The following is a 19,987-nucleotide window of genomic DNA, read 5'->3' as shown; positions in this document are numbered from 1 at the left end:
ACCCACTGTCACCAGAGCCAAGCAGGGATAGGCTGCCTGCTGCTATGCATGATTTATTCAATTCAGGAGCTAGTGCAGCAGGAGAGGAAATCCTCATGGCTTTACCTTCAAAATCAGATTGCTGAGATCGGCATACACACACTGTGGGTAAGATTTCCCTAAAGGTTCTAAGATGGGGAAGTGAGACAGAAGCATCCCGTTGAGCACCTCTGGTCTCTGATACTTGAACATGAGAGCTCCTGGTGTGATTTTCATCGAACATCAAACCCTGCATAGCATGGCTGCTGTGCATCCAAGTGGTCTGAGCATGTCATGGTGCCACAGGACAACCCCCCTTAATGCAGGAAGAAAGGCTCACTTCCCCAACCCTTTGCCTTGACCTCTGCCCACTGCCAGTGGGGAAAGAGCACTCTCTTAGCCTTCTATGGTACTATTTGCACACAGGCAGCTGCTTGCTGTATTCCATTGCTTCATCTCAGTTGTTGTTCCAGGTTTTAGTGTGGGTAAGCACTTAACACTTTGAATGAGAACAGAGACATTTGCTATTTAAAGTAGTCTTCTTTCAATTAGAAATTTTTTATGCCCCTGTCTCCCAGTGTATGAATCCTTATGATGGATATAGCTCCTTTTCGATAATTCCTTGGGATGAGTGAATACCCCCAATGTTTACTGAGCAAGGATGTCAATGAATTATGAATGGAGGAAACCGTTCCGATGGACAGGCACTCTAATTAATAAAGCCAGTTTGCTACAGCTTTCTAAATGCATGAGCAGCACCAGGGCTTTGTAGCAATGTAGCTGATGCAGGTAACAGATTTTAACAGCCTGTCTGGGAAAAGAACAAGGCAAATAGGAGGTGAGCTGGGCCAACCCAGGACAACCCACTTTGTTTCTAAATGCCTCTTCTGTTTCGCCTACCATGAGGGCCTTAGACTGGACCAGATCAATGAGCTACATAAAGAAGTCTTTCTCTATAGCTGGAGCTTTAACCCTTAGCATTCACTGATCAACTCTTGGTGGAATATCTCCCCTGGCTCTTAGAAGGTAAATATTCTCAAGCTACAAACAAGGTCAATAGGCAGCCATGCCTTTGATAAAAGATCCAAATACCTCTATAGATTGGTAGATCAGATGTTTACAACCACTGGGCTACAGGCTTTGGATTAGGGCATGTATCGTCGACACTATGCTAAAATTAAGAGGTTGATTCTGATCTCACAAGGCTTTTCAGGTTCGGCTCCAGTTTTCAACACAGCCTAGGTTTTCATCAGGCTTTGCTGAATATTAATATTTAAAATATTTTCTTCTGTTTATCTCTCTCCATCCTGCCTCAGACAATTCATTCATGTTTGCACTTACCTATAATTTGTTCAGGGGATGCCATAGCAACTTCCCTCCCTGATCTGTGGGGCACCAACCATGATGTCTGATGTAGCAAGAGCAGAAGGCAAAGGCAGAGTCCCAGCAGTGTTAGGGCTTTTATTTTGCTGATTTACACTGAGTACCACCCTGTTGGTAGGTGCTTTAGGGTCACTCAATGCTGATTATCACTTCAAATTCATAACATCCATTCTCAGGCAAGTATAGTAAATTCGCCTGCTTTGAGCAGAGCATAGAGTGCCTCTCTGTTCTATAGATGGCCCCAGATTCCTATTTTCATGTATGCACATACTGCAGAGTCTGCACCTTTTGAACATGAGCAAGATGGCCAACAGGGCAAAATGCCATTCCTGTTATGTACATGCATCATATACCAAAGGAAGATCATTTACAGATATCAATAAGGTCCCTAACTTTGTTGACCTTTAGTTAATCAAAATATTATTATAGTTGGTTCTGACCTTAAATCTCATCAGGGGAGCAATTTAAAAGGCTTGAGCATCAAAGCGGATGAGGAAGTGGCATGCCTGGATTTTGGAGAAGGCCACAGTCTGGCAATCTCCCCAAACTGAGGGGGCCCAGTACAGGACAGCACTGAAACCTAACAGTGAATCTGAGAGGGGATAACAAGCCTCCAATGTCACAGGTTGAGCCAAAACCCTGTCTCTCGAACCTTCTTGGGAACTTAAAAAGAGGTCCAACTAAATGTTGCTTATACTTAAATCCTGAAAATTGTGGTATTTAAGGGTTCAGTTTGTGGCTATTTTTGTTTTTATTGTTGTTTTGTTTTTGTTGTTTGTTGTTTGTTTTTGTTTTTAACCAGGCATTAGGTAGCTATTATATCTCTGGATAATGCACAGGTTACCCACAGGAAATTTACATGTGAAGATGTGGAAAGAATTCACAGGAAATGCATCTGGCAAGCCTTAATTGGCCAAATTATACATGATTTCACAGATGGAAATCTCTAATTGATGCCAACATTGTAACCTAATTACAGAAATGGGCTCAAGTTTGATCCTTCAAACATTTGATGTGTGTATGCAGCATGCTGGTGAGTAGCCTATATAATTTGGTGTTTCAGTAGTCTAAAGGACACTGAAAAGTGGCTGGACTCATGGGACACTGGAGACTATTTGAATGTTTGGTATGAACTTGCTTAGGACATGTCTGGGAAGGCCAGATATGGAAGAAAGTAACGTAATCTTTTCTTGTCAGTCACTGAGCCCACACTGACCACACTGTGGAGCAGCCTCTGAGGGTGCTAATTTGAATTTGACTTAAAGACTTACCACACGATGTTGACCAGTTGCTCTCATCCTAGGGAATCCACAGGTGGACAGCTGAGCTTTTAATTTAGAACACTGGAGAAATCAGTACTGGTTGGAAGCATGACTCTTGGCTATGTTCCCTTTCCTCCACCCATGGCTTGGGAAGAGGCCTGATATATAAAGCTTCTAGTAGGATGATGTCAGAAGCTCTACTGACGCCTTGGTTTGGTCAGGAGTTCTACTGATGCCTTGGTTTGGTCAGGAGTTCTACTGATGCCTTGGTTTGGTCAGGAGCTCTACTGATGCCTTGGTTTGGTCACAAGTTCAGCATATACAAGTTTCATGTTCTCTCAGTGGTTTAGTAGTGAACAGGGGTTAAAGAATTCTCCCAGGTCCATTTGAGACCTCAAGTGGGGATATTTGCAATTACACCCCTATTACTCACAAAACCATGACTGTACAGGGTGCATTTGATCTTGTGATGGCCCTTGTGAGGGAGATTACTGTTCCCTTTGAGGCTTTCCTGTAATTGCAGACTCTGGTGGCACACATAGCTTGTTGTGTGAGCTGTGAAGTCCTGCCTCCTTTGCTGCCAATGATGTAAAAAGTCCTTCTCATCCATACTGGCCCACAAGCACACAGCAGACACAGGTTCTACAGGACTCAGTAGAGCATGAGCTTTCTTCAAGACTCAAGATGATGTCTGACAATAATAGTGAATCTCAGGCAGTGGTGAGCAAGGCCTAGGCAGAGACAACGTGTCTAAACAGTAGTAATTTTAAATTCTGATGTTTTAAACTTTCCTTTAAAATGAGTTGATAATTTCTCAAGTCAAACATAAGTAAAAATTATGTATGGTATTCCATGAGATTCTAAATTCGGATACTTCCTTAAGATCTGACCTGATCCATGTGTATGTCGTACATTGACTTCATGCAGGAGAAAGGATTACCACCTAGGCAGCCACTCCATCTTCTGTGAGTAAGAGCTCTTGAGTAATTTCAAGGCCAGGCCCTGCTCTGAGTCAGATAGATCCATACAGGGGCTAGGCAAGGTTCTCACCTTCTGAGGCTTCACCAATGCAAATGATAATGATGCAGGGCATAAGTGACTTTGGCTTAGGAAAAAAGTAAATAAAAGAGCTTGAACAAGACTGTGAGAGTGGCCAAGGCAGGCAAGCCAGGGAATGCTCATGGTGGAGACAGTGCTGGGATCAAGCCAAAGATGCTAACTAGGAGCTAGCCATACAGAGATCTTAGAAAAGAACATTCCAGGAAGAGAATGAAAATCATGTCTACTCTGAAGAATCCCCAACCTCCTCAAGAGCCAAAAAGAAGGAGAACAATGAGGTTAGAGCAGCATTAAAGAAGGAGCAGAGTGGAGATGAGTCAGGGAAGATGACCATGTGCCCAGTCTGAATGTAGGACTAGAGACTGGGGGGAGATGTGGGGATGGGGACCTCTCCCAAGAATGTCAGCATTGAAGTGATAAGAAACTTCTTATTCAGCACCCCCCACCCAGACCCAGCCTATCATGGAACAACCTTTCTATGAACATTTTCTGATGACTAAATGACATAAACATGGCAAGAATTCCAGGGGTGTTTTGATGCACTAAACCTGAAATGGGTACTAGAAGTGCCATAGACATGAGGTCTGAAATGTGCTAAGTCCTTCCTGCAGGTTCAACATGCTGTAACAGACGGTCCCCAACTTCAACATGCTGTGACCATCTCACATACTCAGTCCCCAACTTTCAATGACTCAATCTAAGGTTTTTACATTCCACACTGGTTCAAAGTTGGCACATACTCAGTAGAAACTATAAAAGGAAGTTGAACTTTTCATCTTCATAGGTTAATGATAAAAAATCCTGAAATATATACAGTCCTGTATGCAGCAGGTTAGGTAGGCCAAGCTAAAGGATATGATAGACTAAAATGCATCTAAGATTTTTTTATTATATTTTTTTCAGAGGCTACTGGGGCATGTACATCAAGAAGATGAGTGTGGAATTCAGAAGAAAACTTGTAGGAGTTTATATTCTCTGTCTACCTTGAGTCCTGAGAATCAAACCCAGGACATCAGACTTAGCAGCAAGCCCCTGATGGCCTCTTGTTGGCCTTAAAATGCATTTGACTTGATAATTTGAAGTAGGTTTGATGTTACTTGACTGCACTGTAATCTGAGGAACATTTATTTTAACTAATCTACCTACCAACAATATCTTACTATTCCAATTAACAGATAAAAAAGCTAAGACATAGAGGCCACATTTCAGAGCACAACATAGCATTAGATGAGAGTTTAGTGCATCCTAACCTATCTTAGTCAGGGTTTCTATTCCTGCACAAAACATCATGACAAAGAAGCAAATTGAAGAGCAAAGGGTTTATTCAGCTTACACTTTTTTCATTGCTGTTCATCACTAAAGGAAGTCAGGACTGGAACTCAAGCAGGTGAGGAAGCAGGAGCAGATGCAGAAGCCATGGAGAGATGTTACTTACTGGCTTGCTTCCCCTGGCTTGCTCAACTTGCTTTCTTATAGAACCCAGGACTATCAGCCCAGGGATGGCACCACCCACAATGGGCCCTCCCACCTTGATCACTAATTGAGAAAATGCCTTACAGCTGGCTCTCATAGAGGCATTTCCTCAAGGGAGGCTCCTTTCTCTGTGATAACTCCAGCTTGTCATGCTGACACACAAAAGCAGCCAGTACATAACCCTCCTCTCCTACTACAATCTCTCTAGTGACCCTACAGATAGTAAATATTGTATCAAGCTGAGGAGGAGTGTTGTTAGAGCAGGAGATGATGAAGGAGGCCGCCCGAGTGGGAATATGGATCTACTCAAGAAGGGTGAGATTAAAAAGAAGAAAATAAAAGAAATGAGAGCAGAGATGCAGAACAAAGATGCAGGCATCACCCAGAAGCATCTCAAAGCATGGATCTGGAGCATCAGCAAGACAAAAGAGGACTAGCTCTGCTTGCATTAGAGAGCATTGTTCATGCATCTTGCTTAGTGAACAAGCACTTGCTTTATTTATCCTATTTTCAAGAGGAAAGAAATGAGCTTCTGCAAGTTTCAATAACTTGTCCAAAGCCAGATGGCTAGTGACCAGCTGAGCTATATTTCAAGCCCTTGGGGAGTCTTTTTCCTGGCCTGGCTGAAGGAAACTGGAATGGTTTATTTTTCATAGGAAATTAGAGACACCAGAAACATTAATTTTTATTTTAAAAAATCCTGGCCTAGACCAAGAATATGAGTGTCCCATCTTTTCCTGGAGTAATGATAATAGGACCTGGCTCAGGCCCATCTAGAGAATTCAGACACTGGCTCAAATCCCTTAGACCTCTTCAGACTTGGACAGAGATTTTGGATCCAATGTAATTTCTTAAGATGTTCACTCTGTCACAGTGACAGAGTGTCTTCTCTCAGTGGAAATCATGGGGGTCTTTGGTAGCTGGTCCTCTCCTGTCAAAGGTATGCTGGGAATTAGCCTCCCTATCCCTATGTGGACTCTGATGCTCTCAGGGCCCCCTCCCTGAGCACTGCATTGCTGACCACATGGAGTAGGAAAGAGCATGCCAGCAAACTCTGGCCTCCAGCTCTGATTCTTCCAGCTCATTGGGCACAAATCACCCATTTTGTGTGTGCTGCATAACCAGAGAGTCTATGTCTACATCTTCCCTCTAACTATCTATGAAGTTCTGAGGACCTTGACACAGGTCTATCAGCCTCAGATTGAAAGTCAAACTGAGCTGGAAAACATCTGATTTCACAAGTCACCTCTCAACTTCTTCATTTCAAACTTAACTCACAGCCTTCGGGCTAGTGAATCTCATTAACCTCTCCATACTGGTGAGTGGTTTTCCATAGTGCAAGTCAATCCTGTGTAGAGTTTGGCCCTTTAGATGTGCGTAGATGTGTCTGATTCATATTATACAAAGAGCATATATTCATATGCCCATAAAGTTCTGCTTAATGAATTCCAATTTCGATTGGTGGTTTATTTCTCGAGGACTTAAGTACCTATGTGTGTTGAATTACCCTATCCCTGTTGGCTTGCCACTGACTTAAACTGGAGTATTTGATTTAAAAAGATACAATTTAAGAAGATACAAAAAGAAAGACAATTCCCAACACAATGCTCACTCTCTACTCTGAATAGCCCTTCAGGGACTGCAGAGAAAGGGTATGGGGGATGGGGAGGGTCAAATTCACAGTAAGGACTGCTTGAATCTCTAGACTGAAGAGCTAGAAAGTTATACTCAGTATTATAATTGCTACATTGCTTGATTGCATTTGTAAATGTATGCATTTCAAGTGGCAACAAAAGATGTTCTATGTTTACCTGCGTGTTTTTAAAACCAAAATCAAGAGCACAGGAAAGGCCTTGGCCCTGCATCCATGCTTGCCAGAAGAGGACCACTCTGGGGGAAATCTCATCGAGATTGTAGAGTTTCTGTATGTCCAAATGGTTAAAACAACAAAATTCATCTTTTTCCTACTTGGCTAAATTCAGACAAATGTCTCACTAACCAACGGTGTTCACATATTTGATATTGTTTGGACAACTACAGTATATATCCCACGGAGCACGCTTCACAAATACCCCTCCCCCAATAAACACCATGTCTCCCCTTTCTTCACCTGTCCATCCTTGGCTGTGTAAGAATCCCAAGTGATGACAGGGGTTGTGTTGCAGATGTATCTGAGGCTGGGGTTAGAAGCTTCCAAACTCAGTTGTTCTGAGCATTTTGGCAAGTTGTAGTTCTCTGAAGTAATCTCCATTTACTATAAAGGAGAAACAAAAACTTCTTTAATGAGGGTTGAGAGCTACACTTAACTAAGCCAGTATTTAGAATGCACCAGTTTAAGAAAGTGGCACTAGTAAGTTCTCCCATAGTGTCTATGACCTCACCAGTTGGGAATTGCTGGCTAAATTTACATTACCAGGCATAAAATTCCTCCTACTGGATGGGTCATAAGTCTAATCAGACAGCTGTTGCTTATTCTCAATACACACGTGTTAGTATTTCACCTTTAGGGATGTTTGGCTGTGCAGGTCACTGCTCTGGTTCATAAGCACCCCAGCTAGGTAGGACTAATGATTGCTTCCCTCCTTTGGCAACTTACATAGAACCTTCCAATACAGTGAGAGACAGTCCTCAAGGAAGAGGTTTCTAAGTCAGTTCCAGCTCCGTTCCTCCAAGTTCTGTGTCCAAAATGTGAGGTGTTTCTTCAAGAACTAGGAGGCGACCAAGGGCAACAGCAACAGACTATATTGTTTTGGGAGTCTCTTGAACTACTCTGACCAACAACAATACAGAGGGAGGTTTCCCATGCCTAGCACTGGGGATTTGGTTGATTGTCTATGGTTTGGGGGAGAGCATTATCGCCCCAGATGGGATACCTTCATTAAAAAAAAAAGTTCTCAAATGACAAGGCACCCTGTTGAGACCTATTGGAATCTTGGGTCATAATGGGAGGTTCTTGAATTATTGGAGGCATATTTTCAGAAGGGATTTGAGGATGCCTCTTTAAATACACACTGACCCAATAACTTACTCTTGTGGCCTCATGAGGATAAAGCAATGAGACATGGGGCTCATAATAACATGTTATCCAAATAGTTTAATGTGTACAACAGAGCCCACCATTCTATCTAGGCACGGCACCAATCAGCCTTGACAGCTCTGACAGGCCCTGTCACTCTATCTAGGAATGATGCCAACCAGCCTCTACCTGGCTGGTTCCAGGTTTACTGAATCAACTGGTCCCACCTGCTCTAGCAGTGTAGAGTCGTGGAGTATGTTACCACCACATACCTACCAAGTACTTCCCTCCGGGATGCAGAGTCTTGAAGTCTGGTCTCCATTTAAAGGTATCACCTGGGCAGGTAGCTGCAAGCTCACTCCCATAAGCCTTCTGGGAAACTAGGCAGAAAAACTGGAAAGCTTTTTCAACTTCTGTGGTGAAACTGTGTTGGGAAAGAAGAAGGTAAAACTTAAAACAGAAGCCTCGTAAGTCTGGGAAGAAGGTATGCAAGGAGCTAGAAGGGAGTTGGGAGGGGCTGAGAGGAGGGAGGTGAAGGGGTAAGGTGACATAAAAAAATTTATTTGTCTTAGTCACTGTTCTATTGCTGTAAAGAGACATCATGACCATGGTATCACTTATAAAAGAAAGCATTTAACTGGGGCTTGCTTACAGTATCAGAGCAGTAGCCTGTTGCCATGGCTGGAAGCACAGAGGGACACAGGAAGATATGGTGCTGCAGAAGTGCCTGAGAGTTCTACATCCAGATCCACAGCTCACCCCAAAGACACACGTCCTCCAACAAGGACACACCCACCTCCTAATCCTAAATCATGTCACTACCTGATGACTAAACACTCAAATGTATGAGCCTGTGGTGGCCATTCTTCTTCAAACCACAACAGTATTAAAAATAAAGAAATCAGGAAATTAAGGGAATACAAATTTAAAAATAAAGACAGCAGCCTCCTCTTCTTTATATTACCCATCCTTCAAATTCTTCCCACATAAAGCCGGCCCTCATTTCTCCAAATGTCTTCAATAAGCTCCCCCTTGCCATTCTTTATCCCATATCTGAAACTGTTCTTGGTGTCATTTCTGAACTTCTGCTTTGTGTTAGTTCACAAATGAGTGTGCATTGTTTCTTGTAATTTTTCGTGAGATATTTTCCTGTCTCTCATTTTAAAGTCATTCCCCAACCTTTACAGACTCATTCCATAGTCTCATGGATCAGGTGCACACACAGCCTTTGCACATATTTAAGGGTTCACTGTGATGTCACAACACAGACACCTGCACAGCAATCAGGTCAGGTGACTGTTATGTCCATCCCTGCATTTCTTCCTGTGGGGAAGAGTCCAAATCTCCTGTATGTGCTGTGTGAGGTATGTACTTTCTGGGTGTAGGTGCATTTTGAGTATCCCCCAGGCTCTGGTGTGATTAATGTCCTGACCTCCAGGTAGAGACATTCAGAGAAGTGGTAGGTTCTTCAGGCAGTGGGGTCCCATGGGTAGAGCCCACACACCCAGAAGATGTCAGTGTGCTTGTCCAACTTCCTTTGGAAAATTTAAGTTCTTATGAAAAATAAAATAAAATATAAGTTCTTACATGCACAAATGCTCCCAGTATAACCTGCTGCTATTTTCTGCCTTCATTAGAGGCCAAGTTGATGGAGCTCACCATTCTCAGACTTTAAATCTTATAACTGTGAACTAAATAAACCTTTCCACTTTGCAACTTAGCTGCCTTTGGTATTTTGTTGTAGTAACATGAACTTGACAACAATATCTAATTGTTATGGACCATTAGTAAATATGTTGTGCTACAAGATGCTAAATGTTACTATGTATCCTCATGCACCCTATAGTGTCTCACAGTCTTCTCTCCAGACTCCTCTTAGTAATGAGTATAGAAGCCACAGCTTATAGCTAACCAGATCCCTTACCCCCACTTCCTACCATAGTTAATCCCATAAGAGCAACAAACAACTGTCTCGTAGATATTATATTAATTATAATTCTTTAATGAAATCTACAACATAGCTTATGTTACTTTGTTACTGGTGGGCTGGGACTGCATCAGATGTTTCCAAGATTTTGCCTCCTCTCCAAAGAATTGAAAATAAGGGTTCACACAGATTCACAAAAGCAATAGGATAACTTTGTTTGGAACAAAGCAACAGTACAGTTTGAAGAGGGACTTACTGTCAAGATTGACAGTTGGCTACCTCAGGGAAGGCTCCTGATTACCGTTCCAAGGCTCTTTTTGTGGTGTATGAGGAGAAGAGCTTCTTACTAAGGGACATAGTTTGGTGTTTCTCTATTTTGATAGATTCAGTCATACAATTATTTTTCCTATTGTACATAACCCTTCTCACAATGCATCTGAGTTTAGTCACATACACACCCTGTTATGGTAAGTAGGGGATTTTTCCTTTAAAAGAATAAACTTAAAGGACACAGTTTACTTCACTGCAAATACAGCCCAAACTAGTTCAAGCTGGATCAACCCTTGCATTCCTTGTACCTAGACACATTAGGGAATAGAGTTGTATGAAAACTGTCTAAATTGGATTGTTCCCCGAGGCATGTTAAGGTTCTAAGGTGGGAGTGCAGGTAGTCCAATGCAGGTGGGGGTTCCCGGAGATTCTGAGGATGCTAGCCAGAGTGTGGAAAGGGACTCGTGCATCGTGTGCAAGGGTGAAGGAGCTACACTGCCAAGTGCATTTCTACAAGAGGTGGTCTAATCAAACCAAATGGCATGTAGGCTGAACTGCTCCTATGCTTGCCTGACTCTGTCTAATTACCAAAGTACAGCTGTGTTTCCATGAAATATGTGCTCGCTTCTATCATGTGTAAGCATTCAGTCAAACAGACTTTGCTCACCACCATCCCACCTCTGGCATCTCTGGTATTTCCTCAAAGAGTAAGGGGTTTTCAAGGTCCACTGCACAACATTTATTTTTTTAAATCCGTGCATTGCAAGCTTGTCACGTAATTCTGCTTTTCCTAAAATATACACTACTCATGTGGGCTCTGACTTTGACCTTTGGCTCGCTTTTGATAGTTTTTGGTTGTTTATTTTTTTGGAAAGTAATTTATTTTAGTCATGCTTGCACCCCATAATTTTGATTCTACTGAAATCATAAAAAGCATTAGAACATCTCCATAAGAAGGTTCCTGTGTGTGTGTTTGCCTTTAGCCAAGCTTATAGCTTTTCATTGATGAGCTGCTGCTATGGCAATTTTCATAGTATTCAGTCACTAAAGACATCATTGCATAGAAAATGACATTTTCAATAGGCTCATTTGTCAATGCAGCTTAACAATCCTCAAGTATGTCCTGTTTTGAACTTTATCCTACAATTGACACAGTTGAGACTTCTGTTCCTAGTTATTCTTTAGTACATCATCTTTTGCAGACATTTTTACAAGATTGGTTTTCGTTTGGTTTGATTTTTTTCCCAGGGCACTAATATCCTCTAGAATATATAACTATGTATAGTTATATAATATATGTAATATATTACATATATGTAATATATTACATATATTATATGTATGTAATATATGTAATATATTACATATATTATATATATGTTCAATAAAAAGAAAATAAAAAATAAAACTTTGGCATATGTTGTTTTGCTGCTTTTGTAGTTGCTATTGGATCATCCAAATCCCACGGCTTTAAAAGAACACTAACTCTCTAAAAACAGATTCTGAATCAGGACGAAGCTTTGAGGTTTTGATATGTCTTCTCCATATTAACTGATGTGATCTGCATTAGAGACAATGTATAAATATATAATTTAACAGCATAAATACACAGTGATTTTAGAGAGCTTAAACAAGCAGCCATTTATGATCCTACAAAGGTTGATTTGATATATTTTAAGTAAAGAAATGTTGAAAGGAAAAAAGAAAATCAGATATATAGAGATAGGATTCGACACAGGATGCCTTCCCAACAGTTTGCTTTGTGACATCAGGGTACATACAGTGGACAGTGCTTCAAGAAGCAGCACTGTGAATCCCTCAAACACCATGAGGCGTGTGGAAAGTACCACTGTGGAGATGTAAGTGGTAATACTCCCCGCCTTGTCCACCTGCTTATCAAGAGTATTCAAGAGCTGACTCCAAGACAAAACTACTGGGAGCCCACAAGCAAATGAAAACATGAAATTGGCCTTCCTTGAAAACATGAAATTGGCCTTCCTTGAAAACATGAAATTGGCCTTCCTTAAGTTGTTTCCTCGCCTGGGATTCTGAATCAGTTTTCATCAAAGAACAGAAATTTCAACTCATAATAATCCTTAGATTATTTTTATTTCTAGCTTCAATGAGCAATTTCATTATCAGCCTGGTAAGAAATTCTATGCCTGTATTCTCTACCTACAACATGATGGCACCTGGATACCATGATCACCCCAAGCTTGTTTATTATTTTTTTTAGCTGATTTCAGACATGGAGTTTGTGTGTGCATGCATGCACACACACACACATACCACAAGACCATACCACAAGACCACACACACAAATAATTCCCATTGTGACATGTGTCTATCCATGGGTCTCCCTTGCCCTTTGTCAAGCCTAGGTCTTTGAAACCAGAGCAGAGCATGGGATTTCATATGATGGATGTAAATGGCAGTCCTGTATAGTACCCATCCTGGGACTACCATGTTGCTAGAGCATCTGAGAGTGCTGGAGTCACTTGCTACAACAGGGCACTTAAGCACAGCCTGTAGAGCCACGCGTACCGATCCAGTTGGTAATTACTGGAGTCATTTTCTCCAGTCTGGGAGTGAAGTGGTCACAGGGGGCACATTCTGGGTTAGAAAGAAAAGGCTTGTACAGAGACGTAGGCTTTAATCAGGGGACAGTAGACAAGCATTTTAGAAAGTCTCCCCTTGCCTCGCTGTGATGAAGAATAAATGACCCACCAGCAAATGACTCCCAATGCTGCTGCTACAGCTCCCTGGAAATACCCACAATGCTTCTGCCTGGATTTCAAAGATGGTCTGGGTCTCACTGTGGTCATTAGTGCTGTAGAAAAAACAGCAGTCGATCAATGGATTGGCTCTGGGGAGATGCTTCAGGGTTTCATCGCTCTAGGCCACAGTTATAATGTTAGATGGGAGAGGACAGATATTTATGGGGCTCTCCCGTAATAGGAGACCAGAGGACAGTGGGAAAGTGTAAGGGATTGGACTTCTTAGGAGGAGCAAGCCAGTCTGTAACACAAGGTCTTCCTCACTTGCGTCTACCTAGTTCAGCTTTCCCTTAACCAGGCCACTTCACTCCATCTGACTCTGCCCCTTGAATTACTCCTGAAACCAGACACCTTGAGCTCTAGGCACAGAATAGCCTCATGCCAGGTTCTTTCTCAGGCAAAGGGAACATCCTCCAATATGAACCTTTCAAACTACGTGCTCAGGCCTTGGGTAGACAGTGTCTATTCAGAAAGGTGTGACTGAAATTTAGAGTGTAAAGAATCCCTGCTGGGGATGGTGGAGCATGCTTTTAATCCCAGCACCTGGGAGGCAGAGGCAGGCAGATTTCTGAGTTCAAGGCCAGCCTGGTCTACAAAGTGAGTTTCAGGACAGCCAGGGCTATACAGAGAAACACTGTCTTGAAAAACAAACAAACAAACAAACAACAACAACAACAACAACAAAACATTGGTGGATTAAACTTTACATCTGTGATTCCATCTGTGGGCTCAGAGATGTTCTTTCATTGTAGATAATTTGTCCTAAATCATTTATGACTCTGGAGCACATGGTTAGTGACCTGTTCCTGAGTAGACACTCTGTCCTGTGACCCTGTAAAAAGGGTCCTTACTTGGGACCCTTAATTAGGTAGGCAGTTACTGGGGGTGATTTTAAACCCAATAGAAGAAGGCACCCCAGAAGGGCTCATAGACACTGCAGGCTCTGTCTACTTTCATTGATGACCTAGGAGATGAGAAAAGTCTTTAAAAACAAATATTAAAATTCAACAGTGTGATTCTCCTCAGTGTAAAATCCACTAATCACCCTTGCAGAAGGCCCCAAACCCACAGGGCCTACGAAATATTAACTTAGCATTTGCACTTTCATTTAGCATGTGGCTCAGATTCTCATTAGCATTTATGACCATGAAGTGAATTTAATTTGTTTCTGTTCATAAGAAAGAAGACAGAATTTGAAGGTTTGCTTTGCTACTAAAATTATTATTGACCAATTGCTAGAAGAGACAGAAGTGGGTAGAAAAAGTGCAGAACATAGATTCTTTTTCTGGGTTAATTATCTTGTCAGAAGCCATGGTCCATGACACACAGGGCTCCTGTCAGAGTAGATTTATGAGCAGATTATGATATGCCTGTTACCTCTTGATCACCACTACACAGCATGTGCCCAAGAAGCAGGCTCTTTCTACGAACTACATTATTTATGACAAATTGTAACACTAGAAATTTAAAGGCTTCAATTTTGCCAGAATGGGTGTCAGAAATCCTGTTTATCTCAAACATGGATTTTCCTTTTCAGAGTAGAATTTCCAAAATCAACTTTCAAGGAGGAAAACTCTACATAGATTTATAAGTTTAGAGGATTCAGTCCAAGGTTGGTTAAATCTATTTCTTTGGACCTGAGGTAAAGAATAACAGTGTAGAAGTGGGAATGGGGGGGGTGGACACGGTGAACCTGGTAGTAATCAGAGAATAGAGAGACAGACAGAAGGAAACAGGGACACCATACACTTCAAAGGCACACCAACAGCAATCCACTTTCACTAAGCAGGTTCCCATCTCCCATCATCTCCAAATGAGAGCATCAGAGTATAAATATACTGATGGACCAGTCCATTCATGAAGTATGGGATTCATTACTAATCATTTTATAACATATAACAGGAACATTAAAACCTATGCATTTTAAAAACCTTATTGGAATATAACTGGCATATGTGAAATATAAAGTTTATAAATTTAACTGATGTATGCACCTGTAAAATCAACAACATAACAAATATAATCAGTTTTGAACCCTGAGACCCTCAACCTTTTTTGTGTTGGTTAATTCTGCATGCTAACTTGTCTGGGCCAGAGGCCAGCATTATTCTGAACATTGCTTTAAAAGTAGTTTTGTGAATGAACTGAATGCGCAGATGAGTGAACTTCAGCTTGCTTGACTCTCCACTGGATTTTGACCCCATGGGTCCCAAGTCTTGTGAGCCAATTCAGTAAAATAACTATTCTAAACATGCACCATGGTTGCTGTGTCCTCAATAGACACCCAGCTCCCTACCCTGTCTCCATCCAGTCTCATAGCGGCTCCCATATCAGCTCCCAGGCAACTGTTGGTCTATTTCTCATCACTACAAATGATTTCATATCTCTTAGAGTATACAAATGAATTAAGAGCTTGTCTTCTTCATTTAATCTCAGAGTCATGAGGTTGGTATCTTCATGTTTCATTTGCTGTTAACCCATTCATCTGTATGTGACCATTTCAGGGTTTTATTTTCTAGGTCATGTCTACTAGAAATAAAATTACTGTGAATATTTCTGTACAAGTTTTGTATTGAAACATGGTTCTGTGCCTCCTGGGAAAAGCAGATAGGTATGGCATTGTTGATATATAGCTAATGATATCTTAATTCAATGCTGCTCCTTCATATTGTAATAGAAAGACCAGAAACCCAATTTCTTCTTCTATACTACTGTCTCTTGGCTATGATTAATTTCATTCCTAGAGTTTGGTAGAATGCTTTCATGACTATTTACAGGTGTGTCTTTCAATGTCTAAAGAAAGAAAATCTGTACTCTCAAGCTTTGAAATATAAGCTTATTTTCATGTGAAAAGTATAATGGTTTATATTCTGTATAATCTCAAGTCCACAAAGAATTGAATAAAATTCCCTTTGATGGAAGAATAGAATTAAGAGCTCTTTGTGGATGTCAAATATTCTAAATCTATGTCTCAGTCTAAAAATAGATGAAGCTATTTTGTTTTCTGTACGAAGAGCTCTATGGTTCAGTGTGCGACTTGACTTGACAGTGGTAAATTGGCTTAAAAACTGAGAAAATTAAAAGCTAAGAGAAATACCATTGAAATACAGATGAGCACACACACACACACACACACACACACACACACACACACAGAATTACCTGGAGAATGATGAGGTGACATGCTAACCAAACTACTGTCAGCATGTTTGCTTTTCTACTTTATTCTTAGATTTTGATTTGTTTGTCTGTCTATGTGTCCAGGTCATTTGCCGCCAGACCAGGTTGTCACCATTAGCAATCTTACCTTTCATAATCTTCCTTGGTGGCAGGTGTAGTGGATCAGAAAGAAAGTATGTTGAGAAAGAAGGCAACCTGAGACACTAAGAGAAACATTATTTGAAGTGGTATTATCATTGCTCTATGAGCAAATCCCTGTGTTATCTCCAACAATAAAAAGATCATTTTAGCATAAATAAAATAAAGTCAATCAGTTACTGAGCCTCAAGGCACTATCAGATAGGAGTAGTAATAAATCAAGCTGATAGCCTTACAACAACCCTGGATTTTTCTTTCTAATCAAATAAGATCAGAACCCGGCTATCACTGCAGGAGAAGAGCCAGATTTAATTAGCTTATCCAACAGTGTCATTTAGTAAATCAAAAACCTTTGAAAGGTCAATGAATCTTGTCCTTATCATCACATTATCTCCCATCACTAACGAGGTACCATCAACCAGCCCCATGGTGACGGTCATTTTGCTGTCTCCCCACAGCCCACGCTGGATAGTGACACTACCACTTTAGAAATGGTCTTGCTCTGAAAAGTCTATTCATTTCCAGTTCTGCCTTAAAACACCTTTAACCATAGAATTTGTCAGCATCAGTACCCATCACAAATTCAGCAACTTATGACAAGTGTTACCAGTAGAACATTGAGCCACGAAGCAAGACTTGCCTCCCAGTGTATATCCTTCTAAGAGGAGAGACATAAGCACTTGGGAATTCTGATGGGGCATCAGGCTTTGTTTAACTGGTTCACTATAGTGTATGTGAAATCAGAGTTCAGAAGATAGAGAGGCCACAGATGAGGAGGGGCAAGATGCCTGGCCTTTGAGGCATATGTACAAACAGCAATGTGGAAGGGAAGCTGCAGGCGAGGAGAGAGAACAGTAAGCCAGATGACTTTGTCAGAGCTTGTCTCCACGGCAGTGACTGCCACACCTTTGTCCACAGATGGTGTTGATAGAGCAATGGCTCAGCTAGCAAAGCACATGGCCCATAAGCATGGGGACCTGAGCTGGTTGCCTCATAACCTATGCTGAAAAGCAAATTATGGTAGTTAAATCTTGTAATCCCAGCCCTGGGGAGGCAGAGACAGGAGGACTCAGGAGAATCAAGAGCTTATTGGCCAGAGAGCGTAGTGAATCAGCCAACCTCAGACCAGTGAGAGACCCTGCTTTAAAACATCAGCTTAGACATCTACCTGGCAACAACAACTGATGTTGGCCTCTGTCCTCCACACATACCCAGGGTGCATGCATACACAATAGTAATAATAGTAAATGTGTAAGCCATAGCACACACAGTGTTAGCATTGTCCAGTGAACTGTCTTCCACATGATTATTTTTCATATATCAACTAGCTCAGTCCTCAAGAGTACCCCCCATACACACAAATCCTTTAAATGGTTTAAGTGGGACAAATGCTTTAAGTAAAGCGAACCCAATGTCAATCAGCAATTAATAAGATCAAACCCGATCCTTCCTCTTCTTTATCTAGGAGAACACAGCTTGCCTTTCTTCCACAGTTTCTATAGACAACGTGGATTCTAACACGCCAGGTTAAACAGCGTTGATCTGTAGAGCAATTGACAAGAGTATTGGATTTTCATTGTTCTTGATCTGAAATGCCAATGTGAGATGCTCTCTGTTGGACTCAATCGGCAAGAAACATCCTAAGCAGGTGATTGCATGGACACAGAGGAGGCAAACCATGCTAACTGACAGCCATACTAGAGACTCCCGCCAGATCCTTGCATTCAGTAGCCACTCAATGATAATTCTTCCCAAAGTCCCATCTCTATGTGATATCTTTGTCCAAACAGGTAAGGAACTAGATCTTCTAATAGTTTAATTTCCCAAGGTCAGCATAGAAAATGGACTTGGAAGCCTCCTGTGAATTCTAAAACCTTTGCCAATATGTGGGTCATATAACCCCTGGATTCAGTGAGCTACATGAATTCCAAAGGCTTCCAGTACTAGCCTACAGGTGAGCCCTTGAGTACATTTAATTGTTACAGGTAAGAACAACTTGAAGGGCAGCATGCTGGCAAGTGAATGCATGGCCCGTAGCATTCATGTGCTACAGTGACATGGATTGGAAAAAACGTGAGGCTCTTACACTATATATGACCATTGAATTGACAGGGCCGGAATGTATATCTTTGCCACACATGGTAATGACTTGTGGAGGCTATGAACCTCCAACATGTCGGTGACAAATTAGATGTGGACAACTTCAGACATGAGTCACTAGAGAAAACACCATGAAAAACCAAACATGCAGCCCTATTCAGGGGAATTCTGTTGATGCTCTCTGTTCAACTTTTATTTAAGAAAATTCTTAGGCTGATAAAGATATGTGAACCAAAAGATCTGATGACAAATATAAAATCATAATTATATATCAGTTTTTTAATTTGTCAAGGTTATGCATTTATTTAACATATATTTTCTCTGGAAAGCTCACTAAAGGGACATTCTTTCTCCTAGGAAGACCTCTATTCATACAAACACACACACACACACACACACACTCTCTCACACACACGTAATTTTTGTTCTGGAGAAGTTTCTTTACTTACTAATAGATGAGAAAATACACGTGTTTTGTAATAGTTTCTTTCGTACTTTTATGTCAAAATATTCATAGTCCTTTTAATTACATATTATATTCCTGTAATAAATGCGTATTAGATTTAACTTTTTTTCAGTTTCATCCAGGATGCAGCTCCTGCAAGGCTCTCTCCATACTCCAGTGGGTTGTCCTGCACCAATACACATACAGGCAGCACAGAGTGGACTCACTCAGAAACCACATGATGTTGAGAAGAAAATGGGTGTAACTGGAGGATGGGGAATAGGGTGATCTCATCAAAACACATTGTATCCATGTATGAAATGCTCAAGTAACAAAAGATTCAGTTGCTAAATAAAGGGGTGTGGTGTAAAAAGAATCTATGTAACATAAACAAAAGCACAAAGCAGCATGAGTTTGCAAGATGTGATGGAGTAGGGATTCCCAACCTCATCTGGAAGAGTTGATGAGGAATGTGTCTAAGGAAGGATACCTCTGTCCATCTGAGCAGAGCCATCCCCTCCATTGCTGGCTTGTGCTCTGTGTGCAGCCCTGAAGACACAATCTGAAACAGCCTGTGCACAGATGGCCAGCTAGAGAGCACCACCTGAGGACAAGAGAACCTTCAGGAAGTTTCAACCTTAGCAACACAGAGGAAGCTGTGAGAAGACAGAAGTACTTTAGAACTTCCTCTTTGAAATGGAAGTGATGAGGCTTCTGTGAATAAGCAGCTCTCACCCTAGGAAGCTGCACTCCACAGCAAGGGTGTTTCCCTGTGGTGCCTTGCACACTGCTAGCCTTTCTGTTCGATTATCAGCAGTTTGTTTATCTGTGAGAACACTCTTCTGTGAAGTACTGTCAAGAGTCTGAATGACAGTGAGAAAAATGTACAGGGATGTGAGAGAACAGTGCATATGGAGTTGAGTGACAAGTTCTTAAAGG

General features: G+C 41.4%; 1 long non-coding RNA gene across 1 annotated transcript; it reads left to right on the top strand.

Moving 5' to 3' along the window:
- Window positions 1-12,781: 12,781 nt before the first annotated feature.
- On the top strand, window positions 12,782-19,409 carry LOC116071139. The gene is made up of 4 exons (XR_004110729.1): window positions 12,782-13,321; window positions 15,705-15,796; window positions 18,006-18,293; window positions 19,182-19,409. It is a non-coding gene; the product is annotated as an uncharacterized LOC116071139 (long non-coding RNA).
- The last annotated feature ends 578 nt before the right edge of the window (window positions 19,410-19,987 follow it).

Source organism: Mastomys coucha, unplaced genomic scaffold (genome assembly GCF_008632895.1).
Source record: "Mastomys coucha isolate ucsf_1 unplaced genomic scaffold, UCSF_Mcou_1 pScaffold22, whole genome shotgun sequence".
NCBI lineage: Eukaryota > Metazoa > Chordata > Mammalia > Rodentia > Muridae > Mastomys > Mastomys coucha.
The sequence above is the reverse complement of the archived record's forward strand: the minus strand, read 5'-3'. Positions and strand labels throughout refer to the sequence as shown.